The sequence below is a fragment of the Gorilla gorilla genome, chromosome 11 (genome assembly GCF_029281585.2).
Source record: "Gorilla gorilla gorilla isolate KB3781 chromosome 11, NHGRI_mGorGor1-v2.1_pri, whole genome shotgun sequence".
In the NCBI taxonomy this organism is placed as follows: Eukaryota; Metazoa; Chordata; class Mammalia; order Primates; family Hominidae; genus Gorilla; species Gorilla gorilla.
In genome coordinates this window covers 15296404-15320972 of record NC_073235.2, presented here as the reverse complement: position 1 = coordinate 15320972, position 24569 = coordinate 15296404, and the positions used below count along the sequence as shown (strand labels likewise).

At 42.2% G+C, this 24569-nt stretch overlaps 1 long non-coding RNA gene across 4 annotated transcripts in view; it reads left to right on the top strand.

Annotated features, from left to right (window-relative positions):
* The window catches only part of LOC109025966 (uncharacterized), a 68343-nt gene extending 48664 nt beyond the window's left edge, over positions 1-19679 (top strand). For 2 of the 4 annotated variants that reach the window (XR_010129521.1, XR_010129522.1), the window contains exons 3-5: positions 4313-4399; positions 16768-16823; positions 16925-19361. This is a non-coding gene — a long non-coding RNA (uncharacterized lncRNA). Of the gene's footprint in view, positions 1-4312; positions 4400-16767; positions 16824-16924 lie in introns of all 4 variants that reach the window. The other 2 variants (XR_010129524.1, XR_010129523.1) reach the window with 2 other exon arrangements.
* Positions 19680-24569: the final 4890 nt, after the last annotated feature.

Sequence of the window (24569 nt, the reverse complement as noted above, 5' to 3'; positions counted from 1 at the left end):
AACAAAACAAAACCTTGTCCTTACTTAAAAAAAAAAAAAAATGAGGCCAGCAACAGCAACAATAGCAATGATTCCCTTTCTTGTGTCTGTGTTCCTTTGCTCTGTAACTCTGAGTATACTTTCCACTTTGACTCTGACCTTGACCATGTGACTTGTTTTGACCAACGAAATATGACACAGTAGAGGCTTGAAGAGTCCTTGTGGTTTGGGCTCTTGGACCCCCGCTGTCATGTGATGAACTAGGCTCACCTTCTTGATGAGGAGAGAAACATAGTCCAGTCATCTCATCACTGCAGTCAACACCAAGACACGTGTCAGGCATTTGAGTGAGGTCATCTGGAACCAGTCAGCCCCAGCTAAACTGCCAGCTGACCACGGATGCATGAGTGAGCCTAGCTAAGATCAGCCAGAAGAACCGCCTAGCAAAATTGTGAACTAAATAGATGGTTGTTTTAAGCCACTGGGATTTGAGTTGGTTTGTTATGCATCACAAGGTAATTGATACAAGCTGCAGCATGAATCAGATACCATGCTGGGATCTCTCTTTACCATCATCCTGGGGCTGTCCTCTGCTTTTTTTCCTGTATTGGATCTCATGTTTCTAGTAATCCACATTTTCCTCTTGCTTGATTTCCTTCAGTGACTTCCCAAGGAAGAGTACGTGAGCAGTAAATTAATTGTATGAAATCTTGCATGTCTGAAAATGTCTTTTTTTTTTAAATTTTTTTCGATTCTTGTGTTTAAGTGCTAGTTTGGTTGGAAGCAGAATTTTAGATCGTTAATTATTTTCTCTTAACATTTTGAAAACCTTTCTCCATTGCTTTGTAGCCAGTCCTCCTGTTCACAAGTTAAAAGTCTATGCCAAAAGATGATGAGTCCACCACTTAATATCTGAAATAAAAGGACAAAGCTGAATTTACTCCTTGCTCTAGTGAGAGCTATGATGGTCAGAAACTGTCTTTCCATGTGGAGCAGGCTACTACGGTTTTGAGGAAGCATGAGTTCAGGGAGTTCAGAGACTTCAGTAGGATGTCATCCTTTGCAGAATCACAGTTCCTTAGGGGAGGGGAAACTTTGTTGATTGTTCACCACTCAAAGGTGTTTTTACAGGAGTGAGTCCATCTATGACTGGCTGTTTTTCAGAAACAAAGACCTGATTCTGATGTGTTGGTTTGTAAAAGTGTGTACATTGAGGGGAATTGTGTTGATTGATTACGTGGGTTTAAAACCAGTTTTTGATAGCTACTTCTTATTATGACTACAGAACAATTGCCTTTCCCTAAGTTTTGGGGAACATTTTTATTCTCATAAATCTCTGATCCTGTGTATATGACCTGTATATTTTTCCCCTTTCTACAATCTTGCAGGATCTTCTCTTTGTCTTCAATGTTTGAAATTTCACAATGTGTGCATTAGCCTAAGACTGTATTCACTTAATAAATTTTTCTGTCTGGAAATTCAGATTATTAACTTCTCTTCATTTTTTTCTTTTGGATGCTCTATTAGTCCATTTTCCTGCTGCTGATAAAGACATACTCGAGACTGGGCAATTTACAAAAGAAAGAGGTTTAATTGGGCTTACAGTCCACATGGCTAAGGAGGCCTCACAATCATGGCAGAAAGTAAGGAGGAGCAAGTCACATCTTACATGGATGGCAGCAGGCAAAAAAAAAGAGCTTGTGCAGGGGAACTCTCGTTTTTTAAAACCATGAGATCTCATGAGACCCATTCACTGTCACAAGAACAGCACAAGAAAGACCCACCCCCATGATTCAGCCATCTCCCACTGGGTCCCTCCCACAACACATGGGAATTATGGGAGCTACAAGATGAGATTTGGGTATGGACACAGAGCCAAACCATATCAGATGCTAACACCCTTGACCAGTTTCCTAATTGTCTGACATTTGTATCTCCTGTTTTCCATTCCCTTTTCTTTTTGCTGGAAAAATTCTCAACTTTATATTCTGACCTTTCTATTGAAAATATTAATTTCTAGTTGGGTGGATTGGCTCACATCTATTATCCCAGCACTTTGGGAGGCTGTGGCTGTAGGATCACTTGAGCCCAGGAGTTTGACACCAACTAAGGCGACATAGTAAGACTCATTTCTACAAAACGTAAAAGAAATTAGGCAGGCATAGTGGCATGCACTTGTAGTCCCAGCCACTAAGGGAGCTTAGGTGGGAGGATTGCTTAAACCCAGGAGGTCCAGGCTGCAGTGGGCTATGATCATGCCATTGCACTCCAGCCTGGGTGACTAAGAAGGATCCTGTCTCAAAAAAAGAAACAAAGAAAGAAAATAAAATATTCCTTTCAGCTATGTATTTAATTTTCAAGATCTTCTGTATGTGTTTTGTTCCATTTATTTATTTGCTTGTTTATTTTTGCGTAGAATTCTTTTCTTGTCTTGTGGTTATAGTAGCTTCTCTTTGTGAGATGTTTGACTTTTATTTTATCTTCATTTCCTTGACATTACTTTTTTTCTTTATTCATTTTCTATCTTCCAAGTTAAAGGCTTTCCTCACATATCTTATTATCTTTGTATCTGATAATATTTAAGAGTGAGGTACTGAAACAGTGGCTGGAAGCCCTGAGAATATGAGAGCTGGGCTGGTCTGATGTGGGTTTCACTGCAAGAGCATCACGGTGGGTTGGGTCTACTGAGGGAACTTCCGATGTCAATATCTTTCCAAGGTCAGGTCTTTCATCATGGACCAAGCATATTTCCCAGAGAAGACTCCATGTCCTGCCTGGAGGGTGAAGGTCTAACTTTCAGTGTTCTTGGCCCAGAGAAGGAAAAGATGGATATGTATTGGGCATCCCAGAAGCTAATATGCATGAATTCACTTAATCCACTATTTTTAGTACAATTCTCTCACACTCAACTGCACTGGTGTTCTTCCAGTGTAGAACCATCTATTTTACCCCATTCTGGAAATAAACTTCACCCTTTTGCCAGTTAAGGAAGGTGCAGTCTCTGGGATGCTACACAGATCTGTGGAGAAGGCTAGGGATCCAATCAAATTCCTCCTAAAGGATACTTCCAAACAATCCTCCTTATTTAGCCCATATCCCTTTTACCCTCACTTCTTCAGGGACCTGCTGCCATTAGTTTCCAAGTCTTCAGATACGCTATAAATCACATTAGTTTTTAGTTTTCTCTTCTGCCTGGTGGGATTTAAATTTCTCAAATCTGCTCATTTTATCACTATGTATTCATCTGCTTTCCAGCTTCCAAAATTGTCCCTTCTTCAGCTCTCTCCATCTATTGGGTTTAAGCCTTAAAATATCTATTTACTGGTAGTTTTACTGGGATTTCCGGAAGTCAACAAAATAGAATTGTATGTTAGTCTCCTACCTTTACGCAAAGCTTGCTTTTCATTTTCTATTTACGGGAAGTGTGTTAATGGCTTCATAACTGAATCTAGCTTATAATTTATTTGTGATAGATCTAAAACTGGTTAATGAAAGATGGCTTCAATTACAGTAGGCTTAAAGCAATGTCTTTCTCCTTAAAAATACAGAAAAGAAAAAGCAACTCAGCACTAACCCTGTGAAGGGGCATACAGATAAGTCAAGATTTGTATATGGGGGACGGGCACGGTGGATCATGCCTGTAGTCCTAGCACTTTGGGAGGCCAAGGTGGGTGGATCAACTGAGGTCAGGATTTCAAGACCAGCCTAGCCAACATGGTGAAACTCCGTCTCTACTACAAATACAAAAATTAGCCTGGTGTGGTGGCACATGCCTGTAATCCCAGCTACTCAGGAGGCTGAGGCATGAGAATAGCTTGAACCTGGGGGCGGAGGTGGCAGTGAGCCGAGATCACACCACTGTACTCCAGCCTGGGTGACAGAGTGAGACTGTCTCAAAAACAAAACAAAAACAAAAGTTAAAAAAAAAGATTTCTGTATGGGAATATTCTTTCCGTGCGTTTGTATGCCCTTGCTAAAATGCAGGTTGCATAACAGCCTTAATAAGAAAATTCCTAAGCCTGTGGAAACTTGTGGGAGGGGTGTAGTCATGCATAATCTCACATCGAAATCTGCCAAGGCAGTGAATACTATAGAATCCACAACTTCAGTTTTCATTCTGCCCCACAGCTCCGAGCTGGAAACATATGTGCTTATGAATCTTTGTCAAGTTAATCACTTTTTCCTTTTGCACCAAAAATTTAAAACAGACTTCTTAACAACTGTGGCTAGCATAATCTGTTTACTAAAATCATATGATAAATCACACTCGAGGTAAGTTACTGTTGTTCTGCAAGTTCCTGTTACTCTGTTAATTGCTGTCATTTTTTCCCAGAGTTGTGCTCTCCTGCAGCGTTTTGCGGATGGCTGGCTATCGTACCCAGAATCAATCACACTGGGACACTGAAAAAAAAAAAGGAAAGTAAGTAGAGTCAGCTATTTCATCTCTTTGTGAAACGTCTCCCCATTCTCGGCCTGAAACCATAATTTACCTTCCCAACCTTAAGAAAATCTTTTCTGCATTCTGCTACTTCTTGAAAGTTGCCTTTGACCTTCCAGTGGTCTTCTCTCACTTCCATTCTCTTTCAGCCCTGGCAGCATTTGCGAAGATGACTCAGACCCTCTTTACTGAAAGATAACTTATAAAACAACTCACATGTCATGAGCCTCCGCAGAAAAACTTCATTTCCCACTTCAAACCCAAAGTTTCCCTCCTTTAACTATATCCTAATTGGTAATAACAAAAGCACACATTGAACAATGACTTAGATATTGTGCTAAGCACTTTACATATATTAACTCTTCTCACCATCCCAATAACACTATGAAATACAATCTATTGTTATATCCATTTTGATAAATAAGAAAATAGAATCCAGAGAGTTTATGTAATTTGCTCAAGGAAAAACATTGCTCAGTGGCATGCCATTTGGTAATTGGTACCACCAACCATGCAGTCATTTGTCCACACCAGAAACCTAAGAATCAGGATTAATTGCTTTCTCTCCCGTTCTCTCCACATTCTTACCGTCTTAGGCCAAACTACCACCATGTCTCACCCAGACCACTGCACCAGCCTTCCAACTATTTCCATTAATGTTCCTTTATAGACTATTCTCCATATAAATGACATATGAATTTGATAAATCCATAATCATAATGAGAGATTTTTAAAAACCTCTTTTTTTTTTTTTTAGACGGAGTTTCACTCTTGTCGCCCAGGCTGGAGTGTAATGGCGTGTAATGGCGCTCTCTGGGCTCACCACAACCTCGGCCTCCCAGGTTCAAGCGATTTCCCTGCCTCAGCTTCCTGAGTAGCTGGGATTACAGGCATGTGCCACCATGCCTGGCTAATTTTGTATTTTTAGTAGAGATGGGGTTTCTCCATGTTGGTCAGGCTGTTCTCGAACTCCTGACCTCAGGTGATCCACCTGCCTCAGCCTCCCAAAGTTCTGGGATTACAGGCATGAGCCACTGTACCTGGCTGGTAAAAACCTCTTTCAAAAACTGACTTCATGCAGACAAAATAGTCATATGACTCAAAAACATTTATTTTTATTGTGCAAATAACACAATTAATGATCCAAATCTTACGGAAATTTGTGGAACACTACACACACACACACACACACACACAAACAAAGAATACACAACAACACTTAGAACGTTTACAAAAATTGGCTGGATGTGGTGGCTCACACCTGTAATCCCAGCACTTTGGGAGGCCGAGGCAGGCGGATCACCTGAGGTCAGGAGTTTGAGACCAGCCTGGCCAACATGGTGAAACCCCATCTCTACTAAAAATACAAAAATTAGCCAGGAATGGTGGCACATGCCTGTAGTCCCAGCTACTCAGGAGGCTGAGACAGGAGAATAGCTTAACCCAGGAGGCGGAGATTGCAGTGAGCCGAGATCGCGCCACTGCATTCCAGCCTGGGTGACAAAGCAAGACTCCATCTGAAAAAAAAAAAAGTTTACAAAAATTGACTATGTCTTATGTCACAAAGTGAGTCAACAAACAACACAGTCATTATTATATAGACCATATTCCCTGATCACAATATAATAAAGTTACAAATCAGGAACAAAAGGATAGTTAACCTCTCTGTGTGTTAACTCTTCTTTACTCTTCCTCTATAAAAAGGAACTAGCATTTCCCAGCTCCCTTGGTCTCTGGTAACCTGGTAGGCTCTGCAATGGGAAGCACTGACTGCAACCTGGGGAGTCACAGGGGGTAAAGGAAAGATGTTCCCCACTTCCTGTGGGGGGCGCGAGGAGAGGATTCCTTACAGAGAAATTTATATCCCAAAAAGCAAGTTCTAGTTTTGAGCCTCCTCCTCATTTTGCTGACTTCTTTGCACTTTGTTCACCAATCTAACTTTTTTCCTTTCTTTCACCATTTCTGTATAATTCCTTGATTTTTTATTTATTTATATATATATATTTTTTGAGGTGGAGTTTCGCTCTTGTCACCCAGGCTGGAGTGCAATGGCACGATCCCGGCTTACTGCAACCTCTGCCTCCCAGGTTCAAGCGATTCTCCTGTCTCAGCCTCCTGAGGAGCTGGGATTACAGGCACCCGCCACTACACCCGGCTAATTTTTGGTATTTTTAGTAGAGACAGGGTTTCACCATGTTAGCCAGGCTGGTCTCGAACTCCTGACCTCAGATGATCTGCCCACCATGGCCTCCCAAAGTGCTGAGATTACAGGCGTAAGCCACTGCTCCCGGCCTCTGAGTTTTATACCTCTGTAATACCCTCTTGAATCCCTTCTCCTCTTTCTATTTTCGTTGTGACTAGTCCTCTGGCCGCTCACCTGGAAAGGCAGTGGAGAGGGTTGTAACTCTGGGAGTTGAATTATAACTAATCTTCTAATGATGGTGTTTAACAAAAGCCATGTTAAAGGCAAAGTGCCTCTGTTTCGAAAAATACTCTCAAACCCAGTTTTCTCTTGGCCCTCACACCACCACAGCAGCAATCAACAACACAGAAGAAGACTTCTTTGCCTAAATATGTGGGGAATTTCCCGACTCACATAGCAGCAGACACCAGCGGGGTGTCCTGCAATTCAATTGCGACACTATCTACCTGGAGATAGCATCAGATTCTATCGGCTTGGGGCTTAGTCCCCAAAACTGCCCATTCCGCAGACACCCATTGCAAATGTGGGCCTCTGGAACTTCCGACCAACCAGCTTCAAGCTGGGGTTCCTACACCTTCTCTTTGTGTTCGGTTAATTTGCTAGAGCAGCTCACAGAACTCAGGAAAACACTTAAGTTTACTGGTTTGTTATAAAGGGCATTACAAAGGATACAGACAGAGAGATGCATAGGGTGAGGTATGGGGGAAGAGGCGCCGAACTCCCATCCCCTCCCTTGGCGGACACCGTCCAGGAACCTCCGTGTGTTCAGCTATCTGGAAGCTCCCTGAATCCAGTCCTCTTGGGTTTTTGTGGAAGATTCATGATATCAGCATTTCTTCCCCCGGCTTATAGGGCAGGAGCATCTCTGGAGAGGATCTTAAGACCCGTAGTCAGAAAGGTGGGGTAAGACTAGAGTCCTGCCTTCCGGAAGGTGAAAGAAGGGCAGGAAAAGGTCAGAGAGATTCTGTTTTCTGAATCTGCTCCTGAGGCCTAACACACCCAACGTTATAACGAAAGGTTGTAACGAGGGCTCTGGGAGATATGGTCCAGGAGCTGTGGACAGAAATGTGTGTGGGTGTGTGTGTGTGTGTGTGTGTGTGTGTGTGTGTGTGTGTGTGTATAAAATAACACCACAGCTTCCTAGCCAGAAAGAAGAGGAGGCCGACCTTGACTGTAATGTCTTAATGCTGTTAACACAACTGAGAAAAACAAGTGTCAGTCAGATGGGGCATTGGCAACTGGAAAACAACAGCAAAGGCTAAGGCCAGCGGGTCTGGTCAACTTAGTTCAGGATGGCTCTCTGCTGTGATTATTTTGTTGGATTTAACTTCTCTAGAACCAAACGTAACCAGTCTCTACATTTCTGGCAATCTCACACCGTTCCTTCAGTGATCCATGCTCGAAATGTATAGATGATCGCTGACTCTTCTTCCCCTGTAGTCCTCATTATCTACTTGATTGAGCCTTTTTGACGCTTACTCATTTTTTTTCTCTTCCCTCCTCCCAGCCAACCATAATTTCAGGTGCTTATTAAAACACACTCAGATTAACCGCTCCAATTAGACCTCTTTGCCTCTTCCTGACCCTCCCAAGGGTCCTGCCCTACTATTAGGTAATGACATAAGACCCAGGAATAAGTATAAGGATTCCCACTGGCCTCCATCCTGGTATTTAAAACAGGCACAGTGCTCACACCTGTAATTCCAGCACTTTGGGAGGCCAAGGCTGGAGGACTGCTTGAGTCCAGGAGTTCAAGGCCAGCCTGGGCAACACAGGGAGAACTCCTCCCCCACCATCTCTACAAAAAAATAAATTGAAAACAAAAAACAAAACTAGCCATTTGTAGTTCCCAACTACTTAGTAGGCTGAGGTGGGAGGATTGTTTGAGCCTGGGAGGTCAAGGCTGCAGTGAGCCATGATTGCACCACTGCACCCAGCCAGGTGAAAGAGTGAGACCCTGTCTTAAAAATAAATAATAAATTAATGAATTAAACAAAACAGGCCTCACTTTCCTTAGGGAACCCTGGATCCTCTCCCTACCCCGGACACAGTAGGTTCAGTTGGGTGAGTTCTCTGCTTTCCTCTAAACATGTCATGCTCACACTTGGCCCCCAGGGTTTGCACTCAGGGTGCCCAACTCACAGCCATACTGCAAAGTCCCATTTCCTCCTTGAGTCCTTTGCTGATATGCCCTGGTTTACACTGATTCCTACCCTGGCTTTCTTTAGACCCAAAGACATTCAGGCAAGGGCAGATGGGCCATGTTGCTAAGGAGGCTTACGCTTGAGGGCCCCTTAACTTGGACAGTCCCCTCCAAGACTGTGTACCTAATTTTATTTATAATTTTGTATTGTCTTAAGAAGATCATTTAAATTGTAAAAGCCTCAGGCCCCACACAATCTGGGTCTGTCCCTGAATTTAGACATTAATTTATATTCTTTTCTTGAAGGATTTTCTAACTGGTTAATGTACAACAAACCTGTTTTCTCAACTTAGTATGAGCTTCTTTGCTAAATAACGCTGTGCAGTATATAGTGTGGTGGTTGAAAGGGTCATCAGTAGAGTCCCACAGACCTGTGTCCAAAGATCACTTCTACCGTTTCTTAGAGATGTGGCTTTTGGGCAAGTTTAAATTTTCATCTTCATTGATCTTCAGCTTCCTCAGCTGTTAAATGGGAAAGATTATGGTGAAGCTTGCATTATGACTTTCAGGGGCCCAAGGCACTTTTGCCTTCATAGGCCGCTTTCTCCATGAAAATGATTACCAACTATATTTTGTGACTGTGTTGGTAAAAAGGCTAATATAATTCAACAGGGATTCTGTTCTTTTTTTTCCTTTCTGATGCTAAAATAAACAAAAACATTTTCATGAGCCCTAATAGTATCATGGACCCTTGACATAGTGCCTAGTGAGCCTAATGGATGAGTTGACCCTGATTATACAGCACACAGAGAAGCCTGGTGAATAATAAATGAGACAGTGTACATACAACATTCGACAAAGTGCTGGTGTGTATTAGGTGTTCAGCGGACGTCAGATATTACTTTTGTTATTATTATATGCCTCTTTCATATAGAAATGCTTACTAAATGGGATTGAATAGAGCTTATTTTACACTAACCTTTTGTAGCAATGGGAGTTTGGAAACAGATATCACTTTCTTATATATTATTATAGAATGTCAATTAAAGCTTTTCTGTTTCCCGACTTGGTACCCATCCTGTATTTACAAGCAGTTATTGCCTACGGACCAGGTGCTTAGATGTCTTGAATTTCAACAGAGCTCCTTAAACAGTAGGTTCCCAAGCTCCACTCAAGAGATTCTGACTCAGTGGCTCTGGAGGGAGATCTGAAAATAAGTACTTAAAAAAATCTTACTTCCTTGGTGATTTTGAAGAGCAGCTAAATTTGTTGGAAAACGCTATCGTAGTCAAGCCAGTAGAGGTCAGTGACAGCTGAAAGAGTGGTATACGGGGGCATTAGCTTACCTCTTCCTAAACTCTGTAACACCCACCCTCAATCACTGCAAATAAAATGAAGTGTCTGCTATGCAAATGCAGCTTCCAGACAAGTCCCCTAGGCACTCCCTTCCCAATCAGATTGTACCACTAGCCCCCCTTAGTAAAGTAATTTTGGAGCAGTCTGCAGAAGAGATATAATTCATATTGTAGCTTTCAAGGAACTTCCAGGATAGATATCAACACAAAACCAAGGTAGCATACTTTTAAGATTTTAAGGACCGAATGAGCACTGTGGACATTGAGCACTCAGAAGAGGAAGCAATCATGATAGACTGAGTTGCTGGGGGAGCCTCAAAGTGAAGAGTGGCTTATGTTGAATCATGAAAGAAGGTGGACCTGAGACACTGAGACAGGAAAAAAAGAATAATAGACTGGGGGTTAGGGGATGCAGGCATAAAACTGGCTTTGCCACACGCTAGCTGGGTGTCTTTGAAAATGAAGATATGAAAAAATGTAAACCTGTCAACACCTATTCCAAACAAGAGAAACCTGGTATAAAAATGCTAATATTTGCAAAAATACAATTTAAGACAAAAAAGCATTATTAAGAATAAAGAGGGGGCCGTGTGTGGTGGCTCACACCTGTAATCCCAGCACTTTGGGAGGCCGAGGCGGGCAGATCACGAGGTCAAGAGATCGAGATCATCCTGGCTAATATGGTGAAACCCTGTCTCTACTAAAAATACAAAAAATTAGCCGTGCCTGTAGTCCCAGCTACTTGGGAGGCTGAGGCAGGAGAATTGTTTGAACCCAGGAGGCGGAGGTTGCAATGAGCCAAGATTGCGCCACTGCACTCCAGCCTGGGCAACAGAGCGAGACTCCGTCTAAAAAAAATAAAAAATAAAAAAATAAAGAGGGATACAACACCCTGATAAGGAACAGTTCACCAAGAGGATAGAATCATCATGTACTTGTATGCACTAAAAAAAGAAAAAATGTCCTGGAATATGTTAATTCTCAAACTGGGAGAATTAACACATGCACATCAGATAATGATGGATGAAGTATTTAAAACATAATAAGGACAAAGAATAAGTGATTTGAACAAGAACGAAAAACCAAGGCACAGAGCAATGAAATAACTTGCCCAAGGTCTTGTAGCTAGTAAGTGAAGAGCTGGGATCCAGACCCAGGAAATCTGCTTTTATGCCACCCTCAGCTAAAGTTTCATCTTGAGTGATAGAGCCTTAAAATGTGTTTACACCAAAAAGAAATATTAAGGATAAGTCAATTAAGCATTTAATATACAATTCAAGAAGTTAGAAAAGAAAGAAGAGGCCGGGCGCAGTGGCTCAAGCCTGTAATCCCAGCACTTCGGGAGGCTGAGGTGGGCAGATCACGGCCTCAGGAGTTTGAGACCAGCCAGGCCAAAACGGTGAAACCTCTTCTCTACTAAAAATACAAAAATATTAGCCGGGCATGTTGGCCCGTGCCTGTAATCGCAGCTACTTAGGAGGCTGAGGCTGGAGAATCGCTTGAACCTGTGAGACGGAGGTTGCAGTGAGCCAAGATCATGCCACTGCACTCCAGCTTGGGCGACAGAGTGAGACTCCATCTCAAAAAAAAAAAAAAAAGAAGAAGAAAAGAAGAGAAAAGAAAGAAGAAATATCCAAAAGGAAAGAGAATACAAAGTAAAAACAAGAATAAAAAAGAAGCTGGGCACAGTGGATCACACCTGTAATCCCAGCACTTTGGGAGGCTGAGGAGGGCAGATCTCTGGAGCCTAGGAGTTGGAGACCAGCCTGGGCAACATGGCGAAAACCCATCTCTACAAAAATTACAAAATTAGCCAGGATGGGAGACATGCATGTATGGTTCCAGTTACTCGGGAGGCTGAGGTGGGAGGATCACCCGAGTGCAGGAAGTTGAGGCTGCAGTGAGCCATGAAAATGGTAACTATGTGAGGTGATGGATATGTCAATTAATTTTGTTGTGGTGATCATTTTACAATCACATATTGATATATGTATCAATATGTTTTGATACATACACCAAAACATCAAGGCCAGGTGTGGTGGCTCACACGTGTAATTCTAGCATTTTGGGAGGCTGAGGTGGGAGGCTTGCTTGAGCCCAGAAGTTGGAGACCAACCTGGGCAACATAGTGAGACCCTGTCTCTATAAATAAATAAATAAATAAATAAAATAATAAAAAATTTGAAGGGTAATTTTGTTTTATAGTATACATATAATCATATAACTTTGCTATTTGCATATGGAGGGCGACAGTGAATATTCATTATTGAGAAGGGCTTTGGATTCAGAAAAGGTCGGATTTTTTATTCCAATTGAAAATGGTCTGGAAATACACATGCACAGTTGTTTGTCCTCGTTCACTCTCTCTTTCTTTCTCTCTCTCTTTTTTTTTTTTTTTTTTTTTTTTGAGACGGATTTGACTCTGTTGCCAAGGCTGGAGTGCAGTGGCACAATCTCGGCTCACTGCAACCTCTGCCTCCCGGGTTCAAGTGATTCTCCTGCCTCGGCCTCCCGAATAGTTAGGATTACAGGCATGTGCTGCCACGCCCAGCTAATTTTGCATTTTAGTAGAGACAGGGTTTCTCCATGTTGGTCAGGCTGGTCTCAACCTCCCAACCTCAGGTGATCCGCCCGCCTCGGCCTCCCAAAGTGCTGGGATTACAGGCATGAGCCACTGCACCCGGCCTTTGCTTTTTCTTTCTTTCTTTTCTTTTCTTTTTTTTTTTTTTTTTAAGACAGAGTCTCGCTCTGTTGCCCCAGGCTGGAGTGCAGTGAAGTGATCTCGGCTCACTGCAACCTCCACCTCCCGGATTCAAGTGATTCTCCTGCCTCAGCCTCCCCAGTAGCTGGGACTACAGGCACGTGCCACCATCCCTGGCTAATTTTTTGTATTTTTAGTAGAGACGGGGTTTCATCGTGTTTCGATCTCCTGACCTCGTGATCTGCCTGCCTCGGCCTCCCAAAGTGCTGGGATTACAGGCGTGAGCCACCGTGCCCGGCCTTTGCTTTTTCTTTTTTATGCCTTGCAAATGTTCTTTGTTTTACTGCTTTGAGTTTTTGCGATTGGTTCTTTTTTTTTTTTTTTTTGAGACAGAGTCTTGCTGTGTCGCCCAGGCAGGAGTGCTGTGGCATGATCTCATCTCACTGCAACCTCTACCTCCTGGGTTCAAGTGATTCTCCTGCCCCGGCCTACCAAGTAGCTGGGACTACAGGCACAGGCCATCACGCCCGGCTAATTTTTGTATTTTTGGTAGAGACGGGGTTTCACCGTGTTGGCCAGGCTGGCCTCAGACTCCTGACCTCAAGTGATCTGCCCGCCTCGGCCTCCCAAAGTGCTGGGATTACAGGCACGAGCCACCGCCTCCCACCTGCAGTTGGCTGTTTGTTGTTTTTTGTTTCTTTGTTTTGTTTTTTTATGCTGCCCCGCCCCCTCTGGTTCTTTGTTTTACAGAAAAAAACAGGCCCAAATTGAAGGCTATTCTTTGAAGTCACTGGCCAACACTCTTCAAAAATGTTAATGTTGTGAAAATAAAGATTGAGAAACCATTAATGCTAATTTCCTGATATTAATCATTGAATATTTATTATTAATTAGTCTGAAATTATGTTACAATAGTTACTAAGTATACATAGACTATGTAGAAACTCTGTGCTCCATTGCTAACAGAGTGCACATTGATGCAATTTCCCTGAAGGACAATTTGGCAATACCCTTCAAAAGCAGAAACGTACATACTTTTTGATCAAAAATTCCACTTATAAGTAATTGTCCTACAGAGTTGGTTTCACATGTGTGAAATGGTTTAAATAAAATTGCGTATTCATTATAAGGGCAGCAGGCCGGGTGTGGTGGCACACACCTGTAATTTCAGCACTTTGGGAGGCCGAGGTGGGCAGATCACTTGAGGTCAGAAGTTCCAGACCAGCCTGGGCAACATGGTGAAACCTCGTCTCTGCTAAAAATACAAAAATTAGTCGGGCGTGGTGGCACATACCTGTAATCCCAGCTATTCAGGAGAGTGAGGCAAGAGAATCGCTTCAACCTGGGAGGTGGAAATTGCAGTGAGCTGAGATCATACCTTTGCCCTCTAGCCTGGGCGACAGACTTAGACTCTATCTCAAAAGAAAAAAAGAAAAAAGACATTGTAAGGGCAGAGTTTGGAAGCAATGTACATAACAGTAATGGGATTTTTTTTTTTTTTGAGATGGAGTCTCCCTCTGTCACCCAGGCTGCAGTACAATGGCGCGGTCTCAGCTCACTGCACCCTCCGCCTCCTGGGTTCAAGTGATTCTCCTGCCTCAGCCTCTGGAGTAGCTGGGATTACAGGCGCCCGCTACCATGCCTGGCTAATCTTTGTATTTTTAGTAGAGACGGGGTTTCACCATGTTGGCCAGGCTGGTCTCGAACTGCTGACCTCGTGATTCGCCTGCCTCGGCCTCCCAAAGTGCTGGGATTACAGGTGTGAGCCATCGCACCCGGCCAGTAATGGGATGGTTTTAAGTAAATTATGATATACTTTTAAAATACAGTAAAATGGACACAATAGATTCCTATAAATGTACTTTTCTGGAAAGAATCCCAAGAATAGGGTTATTATTAACAGAAAAAAGTAAAGCATAGAACATTCGGTAGAATATGCCCTCATTTGTGTGTGGGAAAAGGTATATGTGTATGTATGTATATGCATTTATTATGCACCTATCTATATTTTGTATGCACATATACACATATATTTGTATACTTCTGTATATGTTTATATACATATATTTGTATACATTGGTATATGTATATATTTGTAAATTAATAGGATAGCTCTCTAATGATGCTTAAGAAAGTTGAGAAAATTTTGGCCTCAGAAAGGAACTGAGTTGCTGGAAGAGAGATGGTAAGGGAGACTTACCTCAGTATTTCCAGTATTTCACTTTGTGTTTTGTGCAAAATATGAGTATTCCTATCTTTAAAAAATTAATTAATAAAAAAACTATGTAGAATGTTAGAGAGCCAATATGAAATCAATAGAAAAGAGTGAACATTTGTTAATAACATCAGTGCAAGCAGATGGAGAAGGAACTTGTACTGAACAATTCTCCAAATATAGAAATAATTTGATTTTTTTTCTCCAAAGGCAGAAGAACAAGGGGCAGGAAGCCAGAGAAACTTAGACAAACATGGCATGTTCAGAAACCTGTTTCCAGCTTAAAGGTTATCTTTTTATAGGATGAGGATTATCACGTGATCCATTTCTTCTTTTTCAAAACCAAAGTAAAGTGGTTAATTTTATGGTATATAAATTATACCTCAATTTAATAAATACATTAACTTTTAAGAAGTTACGGATGATGATACATTCATCGGCCATCATATTAGCCAGGCGTGGTGGCGTGTGCCTGTAATCCCAGGTACTGCAGAGGCTGAGGCAGGAGAATTGCTTGAAGCTGGGAAGCCGAGGTTGCAGGGAGCCGAGATCGTGCCACTGCACTCCAGCCTGGGCGACAGAATGAGACCCTGTCTCAAAATAAATAAATAAATAAAATTTAAAAAATCAAAATTACTATATAATAATAGTTAAAATAAAAAGTTTAAAACCAAAAAAATTTATTTAGCAATAAAATGAAAGAAAGTTTGTTTTTTTTTGAGACAGAGGTTTGTTCTGTCGCCCATGCTGGAGTGCAGTAGTGTGCTCTCAGCTCACTGCAACCTCTGCCTCCCGGGTTCTAGTGATTCTCCTGCCTCAGCCTCCCAAGGAACTGGGATTACAGGTGTGTGCCACCATGCCCAGCTAATCTTTGTATTTTTAGTAGAGACCGGGTTTCACCACGTTGGCCAGGCTGGTCTCGAACTCCTGACCTCAAGTGATCCCCCTGACTCACCTCCCAAAGTGCTGGAATTACAGGCATGAGCCACCGTGCCCAGCCAGAAAGGGAAGTATTGATACCTGCAACAACTTGGATAAATCACCAAGGCATTATGCTAACTGAAAGAAGCCAGAGTTCAAGATTAGAGGCTGTCAGACTCCGTTTACACGACATTCTCAAAGACAAAACTATAGGAAGAAAGAACAGGTTAGTGGTTTTCGGAAGCTAGGGCTAGGTGAGTATAAAGGGATAACAGGAGGGAGTTTTTAGGGAGTGATGGAATTGTTCTGTATCCTTATCACGGTGATCTGCTGGGTGCGGTGGCTCACGCCTGTAATGCCAGCACCTTCAGAGGCCGAGGCGGGCGGATCACTTGAGGTCAGGGGTTCAAGACCAGCCTGGCCAACATGGTGAAACTCTGTCTCTATTAAAAATACAAAAAATTAGCCGGGCATGGTGGCAGATGCCTGTAATCCCAGCTACAGGGGAGGCTGAGGCAGGAGAATTGGTTGAACCTGGGAGGCGAAGGTTGCAGTGAGCCAAGATCGTGCCACTGCACTCCAGCCTGGGCAACAGAGTGAGACCCTGTCTCAAAATAAATAAATAAATTAATTAAATTTAAAAACTCAAAACCACTACATAATAATATTTAAAATAAAAAGTTTAAAAAGCAAACAAAAAACCCCAAATAGAGTTGTATCAATGAGGTTTTGCTTGTGATTTGATTTTGTGGCCGTAATTGTCCTGTTCTCTTTCAACACAATAACCCTAACCCTCTCCCTGTTTCTTTCAGAAAGAGCGAGGGAGTAATTCTAGCCTATTTTTACAAGAACACAGTGGCTATAGACAGTAAGTACTCTCCCATGTGAAAGCACCAGCTACTTAGACTTTGGTGGATGGTCATGACGTACCCAGTGACATGCTTTTACAGTTGGTTATCATTGTTCTAGGTGCCGGTGTCAAGATGATTCAGCAAAAGTGGAGAACCAAAGATTCTAGGGCAGCACCAAAACTGGGAAAGCAATTACAGCAAACGTTGCCTTCCCCATGGTAGCTTAGCAACTTCGTGTCTCTCCAAGGCAAAGAGGAAAATCAAGTCTAACAGGCCTTCCCGAAGGCTAGGTGTGAAATACCAGAAGCCATCTTTGTTTCTGGCGATGTCACTAAATAAGTATTTGTTGATATAAAGTATTACACATCTGTTCTCCCACATTTCAGCTAAATTGCCAAAAGTTAACCCTTTCTGGGGATGCAGAATGGAACAATATACCTAGCTCTCATTCATTATTTCGCTTGCTGATATTCTTGCATAGCTTTTAGTTTATGCATTTGTCCCAAATAAACCTAGAAAAAGCCACTTTTCATAGGACAAGATGAGCTGATGATTTGAATCACTCCCCCACTGAGGAAGAAACCATCTGTGGAAAAGACTGTATAAGGTACTTCCTGGTTGAACGGTAGGGCTCTGGAGTCAGAAGTCTTGAATTTGAATCCCAGCCCTGAAATGTATCAGCTGTGTGCCCTTAGGTAAGTAACTGAACTTCTCTGGCTTCAGATCCCTCTGTGTGTGTGTGTGTGTGTGTGTGTGTGTGTGTGTGTGTGTGTGTGTGTGTGTGTGTGTGTTTTGTTGTTGTTGTTGTTATTGAGACACAGTCTCACTTTGTTGCCCAGGCTGCAATGCAGTGGCGCTATCTCAGCTCACTGCAACCTCTACCCCCCGGGTTCAAGCAATTCTCATGCCTCAGCCTCCCAAGTAGCTGGGACTACAGGCACCCACCACCATGCCTGGCTAATTTTTTGTATTTTTAGTAGAGACGGGGTTTCACCATGTTGGCCAGGCTGGTCTTGAACTCCTGACCTCAGGTGATCCGCCTGCCTTGCCCTCCCAAAGTGCTGGGATTACAGGTGTGAGCCACCGCAATTGGCCCTCTCTGTTAATTGTAGGTGCTGAAAGGAACCCAGTGAACTAGTGATAATACTTATAATGTACCTAGTGCCAGGTCTGATGCTTAATTCATATTCAGAAAGTAGAAGCAATTTTCATGTGATAGGTCATTAATGCCAATTTTATGTATCTGAAAATGAGGATGTGGGGGGTTCCAGGAAGTTATTTAAATGCTTTTGGTGCACAGTTCCTTTACCCTGCCTAGGGTTACCTACAACATACCTTTGGGGAACTTGGCCTGCTTCTTTGCTAGGCTGGGGTCCCATTCTCTTGGATCCTTTGCTAATCTGCCGATCAATCTTGTAAACTATTTATTGCAGAGATGTTAATGACTTTATTTGACTTTTCTACTTAGAGACAGATAGATTAAGAAGTGTTTCAGGCTGTGGCCAGCTGGGACCATTCAGCAGCCTTCAGGTAATGCCTCTTTTAGCACAGGTCAGCCTGGAAGCCTGGGCTGTGGCCCCTGTGTGAATTGGCCTCTTGCACTAGAGGATGGTTGGGTGGGTGGTTGAGGCTGCCCTTCTCATACTCCAGGGTCTTTGTTCATATTTATGACACCTACATTTCTGCTTCCCTTTCTTACTTCTCCCTTCCCAGATCAGAGTGGAATAGAGCTCATTAAAGCTTTATAGGGGTAGTGCCAATAGAGAACTTTAGGTCTGGGGAAGAATCATTAGTAAAGATCGACTGTGTGCTCTGGGTGCCTTTAGGCAGCCACTGTTTCCATTGGTGTTTAATATTTATTGCTTTCTCATAATCTTCCAGCTGCTATCTTGTCACTGTTAGGAAGACTGGGAAAAATGTCCTATGGATATTTATTTTCTACCACATATTTAGTATATCACTTGAAAGTTTGAATTTTGTGTTTCTTATATAAATTATGAATGATAAAATAAAAATCATCACTATTGCTTTCAGGCCAGATATATTTTTATTGCACAACATGTATTATGTACAAGAATATCACAAGATTTGGAAATGTTAGTCCTAGAAGAGTTTGACACAACGCAATGATAAGACAGTATGAAAAATGGAGCTATGAATAAAAAAGAATCCATAAGTCCCCAGAGCCTATGAGTATGTTATGTTGCATAGTGATGTAGTTGGGATGCCTGTCCTCTCCAAATCTCATATTGAAATGTGATCCCCAGTGTTGGAGGTGGGGTCTGGTGGAAGATGTTTGAATTATTGGGGCTGATTCCTTATGGATGGTTTGGTACCCACCCCATGGTAATGAGTGAGCTCTCATTCTGGTAGTTTCTGTGAGAGCTGGTTGTTTAAAAGAGCCTGGCACCTCCCCTTCCTCTCTTGCTCCCTCTCTGTCTTGCCATGTGACACTCCTGCACCCCTTTACCTTCTGCCATGATTGGAAGCTTCCTGAGGCCCTCACCAGAAACCAATGCCTACATCATGCTTCCTGTACAACCTGCAGAGCCCAAATAAACCTCTTTTCTTTATAAATTAACCAGTCTCAGGTATTCCTTTATAGCAATGCAAATGGGCTAACACACGTAGCGAGGAGGAATTAAGGTTGCACATGGAATTAAGGTTCCTAATGAGCTGACTTTAAGATAAGGAGATTATCCTGGATTATCTGCATGGGCCCAGTGTAATCACAAGGATCCTTTTAGCAGAAGAGGGAGCCCAAAGAGTGAGGCAGAAAGAGATTTGAAGATGCTACCTGCTGTCTTTGAAGATGAAGGAAAAGAGCCACAAGCTAAGGAATGCAGAAATTGGAATAGAAAAAGGCAAAAAACACAGATTCTCCCCCAGAGCCTCCAGAAGGAATGTAGTCCTGCCAACACCTTGATTTTAGCTCCAAGAGACCCAGTTCAAACTTCTGACCTCCAGAACTACAGGGTAATAAATTTGTGTTGGTTTATGTCAACAAGTTTGTGCTAATTTGTTGCAGCAGCAGTAGGAAACTAATACACTACTGCTGAGGGCTTATGTCAATAAAGACAATACTGATACGAAAATACCTGTAATATAATTGCAAACACAAATATCAAGTGCTTAGTGGACAAGGAGAGAAGAGCCTTCCCCCATGCAGAGTTCAGATGTTGCTTGATGATGGAGTTTACATGGGAAATTATATTATAAGTTACAGGTATTTAATATGTATAGCAACCCCATGACGTAGTGACTGTCTGCAATTTAGAGAGGAGGAAACAGATAAGAGAAGTTGTGCCATGACCCACAGCTAGTTAATTGAAAGAACTAGGATTTATAACATGCATTGACTGTATCCATAGCCTGTTGTTTCAGCCACTGGGCAATTTTGCCTGTCGCTTCAATGGTTGGTCAAGGGGATATGAATGGGTCATCAACAGTATCTACTAAATACCTCAAATCAACATGCCCCAAACTGAATTCATTATCTTAACCTCCAAGACTGCTCTTTCTCCTGGGTTTCCTGCCTCACTAAATGATCTCACTGCCAACCCAGAACCTTGAGCCTTTTCAGTATTATGCTAGATTCCTCCCTTTCCTAAACCATCCATATCACGTCTGTCACCAAGTCTTGTCAATTCTACCTTTAAGCTTTTCTCAAATCCACCCAGTCTGTGCCTTCCACCACCAATACATAATCTCAGGCTACCACCATCTCTCACCTGGATGCCTCCATAGCCCCCTCGTTGGTCTTTCCAACTCCCGTCTCCAGACTTTGTCTCTTCTAATCCATTTGCAATAAAACAATCAAAGTGGTCTTCAGAAACATACATTCAATTATGCATCCTATCTGCTAAAAACCATTCAGTGACTTTCCCTGAGGACAGAGGCCACAAGTCCTAACAGGTGTTTCTAGACATTCCAGGACCTTGCACTTGCTTACACCTTTAACTTCACGCCTTATTCCTTTCCTATTCAACAATTCCCTAAAAAATGCGTCTTTTCCCTTCACCTACACACATACTTTCTACCCTCAGTCCTTCAAATATGCCATGCTCTCTCCACTCTCAGGGCCTTTGCTCACCCTCTCTTCCTCTAGTTATGACTTACGATCCCTGAGATCAAAATTACAAGTCATTTCTTTAAGAAAATCTTCTCTGATCTCCTTTTCTTTTCTTTTTTTTTTCCTTTTATTATACTTCAAGTTCTGGGATACATGTGCAGAACGTGCAGGTTTGTTACACAGGTATACACATGCCATGGTGGTTTGCTGAACTCATCAACCCATCATCTACATTAGGTATCCTAATGCTGTCCCTCCCCAGCCCCCCACCCACCTTTAGGCCCTGGTATGTGGTGTTTCTCTCCCTATGTCCATGTGTTCTCATTGTTCAACTCCCATTTATGAGTGAGAACATGTGGTGTTTGGTTTTCTGTTATCTGTATGATTCCCACAGCATCTGGTATGTCCTTATCATGGCATTTCTCACCCTGAATTGTAAGCTGTTTACCTGTCTAGATCCACCTCCCTCCTCCATAACTGAGAGCTCTGTTAGGTAAGAACTGTATCAGACTTGATCATTGTTGTATCATCAGTACACAGTACTATCTGGCACATAGTATATACCTATGGAACAGATAAATACCATTGTTCACTGAGTGAGGGAAAAAAAATTTTCTGCATCCTATGGCAAAAGTGATAAACATGTAAATCTGGCTGGCTATTGACTGTCTCCCAAATGCCTGAAATCTGAGAGTTCAAAGCAGTTTTTTTCTTTAAACACCACATACCAAAGAAAAGGCCTCTCTTTGAAGTCAGCCTAGGAAGCCCAGGGCCAGGAGAAAGTGTGGTATAAATAGGCCTACCTCCCACCTGCTGCTGGAGGAATTTATCACAACTCTGAAGAGTATCCAAGAAGATATGTTTCCCGGAAAATCAAACCAAAGATCTTTCCAGAGCCCTGACTTTTAGTAATCCAGTACAATCGGTCTATTCATCTTTCTGGTAATGATTTCTTTCCCCCTCAAAGCACTCAATTCATTTTCCATCACTGACATGTAATCCAGAAATAATAGAGGTTAGTCTTGTATAACTCATATCCAAAAAGGGAAAGTGCCAACACCCTGAAAGAAAAGCTCTGAATTAAGTATTCCCAAAAATAATTCTCAGCAGATCTGGGGGATGTGAAAAGGCCTATTCAGTTGTCGATGATAATTCTTTTTGCTGTTTATTATAAATGTGGTTCCCCGATAGAAAGCATTAAGTTTAAAAGCACTACTCTGGCACAGTCCTTGTAATTACATCCCAGGATTCAAATCTGAAAATTGTTTCTAGTCCTATTTTCTAATAAAGTCTTACTCAGTGGTGCTAATACTTGAAATTGGTCTTTAAGAACTCTTAAAAAAAAAAAAAAAAAAAAGGACCAGGCGTGGTGGTGCATGCCTATAATCCCAGCACTTTGGGAGGCTGAGGCTGGTGGATCACCTGAGGTCAGGAGTTCAAGACCAGCCTGGCCAACATGGTGAAACCCCATCTCTACAAAAATACAAAAATTAGCCAGGCATGGTGGTGGGCGCCTGTAATCCCAGCAACTCAGGAGGCTGAGGCAGGAGAATCGCTTGAACCTGGGAGGCAGAGGTTGCAGTGAGCCAAGATCATGCCACTGCACTCCAGCCTGGGAAACAGAGTGAGAATGTGTCTCAAAAAAAAAAAAAAAAAAAAGAACTTTAAACTCCCACTGTGTGGCAATGCACAGTCAAACACATGATCAGACCCCCAGTGAACATGTATCAGGAGTGAGAAATATATCTTTGTTGTTTTAGCCATTAGGATTCTTTGTTTCTATAGAAGTAATAATTTCCTATCAATCCTTTGATTTAAAAGCCACTTCGGAAGTGAACAGAAAAATCAGGCAGCTTGGAGAAAAAAGAAAGCCCAGTTCTATTATTGAAAGGGCTAGTTTGGAGAATAAAGCATAGACATTAGACAAAATCGGGTTCCCTAATAACTTCCCTCTAAATTGATCCAACCCATCCCAAACTTTAGGTCTCTCCACTGTAGGGCCAGATCCTGATATAAAAGGCGTATTACTTCATGGAGATTCAGAAGGAGGGGTTCTTGAGGAGAGGCAGGACAGAGAAACAGAATACAGCAAAGGGACTCAGCTGAGCACGCTCCGTTCCTTCTCCCTACTCTTCAACGAGACACGGCACTCCTCCCCGGAAGTATTCCCACACTTTCCCTTCCTGAGGAGAGGAACTTCTTTCCCTGCATTGAAAAACTCACAGTTGAAACAATGGAAAGTTGATCCATTTAAGCCCAAAGTAAGGTGGGAGGAACACGCAAGGCTTTCTTGCACCTTAAACTATTTTTGAATTTGTAGTTACTACAATTATGTAGTGTGACATCTGTCCTAGGACGTGGATGGTTCAAAGCCATCTATTTTCAAGGAAAGCAGGATCCTGTACTGTTTCCGAAGCTGTGAGAAGCTGGATCAAATAAAACTATATCTGAGTAATAATAGCTTTATCTGGCCAGGTGCAGTGGTTCACGCCTGTAATCCCAGCACTTTGGGAGGCCAAAGCAGGTGGATCACCTGAGGTCAGGAGTTCAAGACCAGCCTGGCCAACATGGTGAAACCCTGTCTCTACTAAAAATACAAAAATTATCTGGGCATGGTGGTGCACCCCTGTAATTCCAGCTATTTGGGAGGGTGAGCTATGAGAATTGCTTCAACATGGGAAGCAGAGGTTACAATGAGCTAAGATTGCACCACTGCACTCCAGTCTGGGCAACAGAGTGAGATTCCATCCCCGCCCAAAAAAAAAAAAAAAAAAAAAAAGCTTTATCTGATCTCTAAGAACAAATCTGAAGGGGGAAAAGTCCTTAAAAGACAACCTGAATAGAGGGACGTGAGAGGGAAAGAGGCAGTCCTATTATTTCGGCTTAATGAAAGAGGGCCCTGGGCCTGAGGACAGGGGTACCAGCCTCAGGTGTTGTGGTAGCAGATGATAGAAGCCCACATCCTCTTCTCATCTGCTTTCCTCAGCAGCTGCCTCCTTCATTTACCAAATGAAGTTTAACAGGATGCACTGAAATCCAAGATTTTCTTTTAGGTTTCATTATAGAAGTAGTATGGAATTTGGCTTTAAGTTAATGACAAAGAAGTGTATTGCTGAGGAATGGGACACCACTGACGCTGAGCAGTTTTAAGCAAGAGGAGAAGCATGATGTAGTGACGCCTTGGAAAAAACAACCAACTCATCCTATGATTGTCATGTGGAATCTATCAACTGAGTAACAAACGTGTTTGACTTCCAAAGCCATAAAATGCCTTTGGCCTCTGCCAATTGTAAAACTGTCTCACTCTCTTTTTCTCTCTCTTGTAGAAAGTCAGGATACATAGATAGATAGATAGATAGATAGATAGATAGATAGATAGATAGATAGATAGATAGATAGACAGATAGATAGATAGATAGATAAAGATAGATAGGAAGGGAGGAAGAAAAAGCGGGTGTCTTTTAAAAAAATTTATAGACTACATAACAAATTGAGTCATTTTTGGTCAAATGTCTTTTTTATGTGCAACAGCTAAGAAACCACAAGCTCATCATGTGAAGAGGAAGAGTTTGGCAGCTCATCTTAAATTGTAATTATCTTCTTTGCATGAATCCTGGAGAAAAGGTCTTCATATCAGTTTATTTTTATAAAACCGTCTGGTTCTGCTGATGGTAAGACATCACTTGGATGA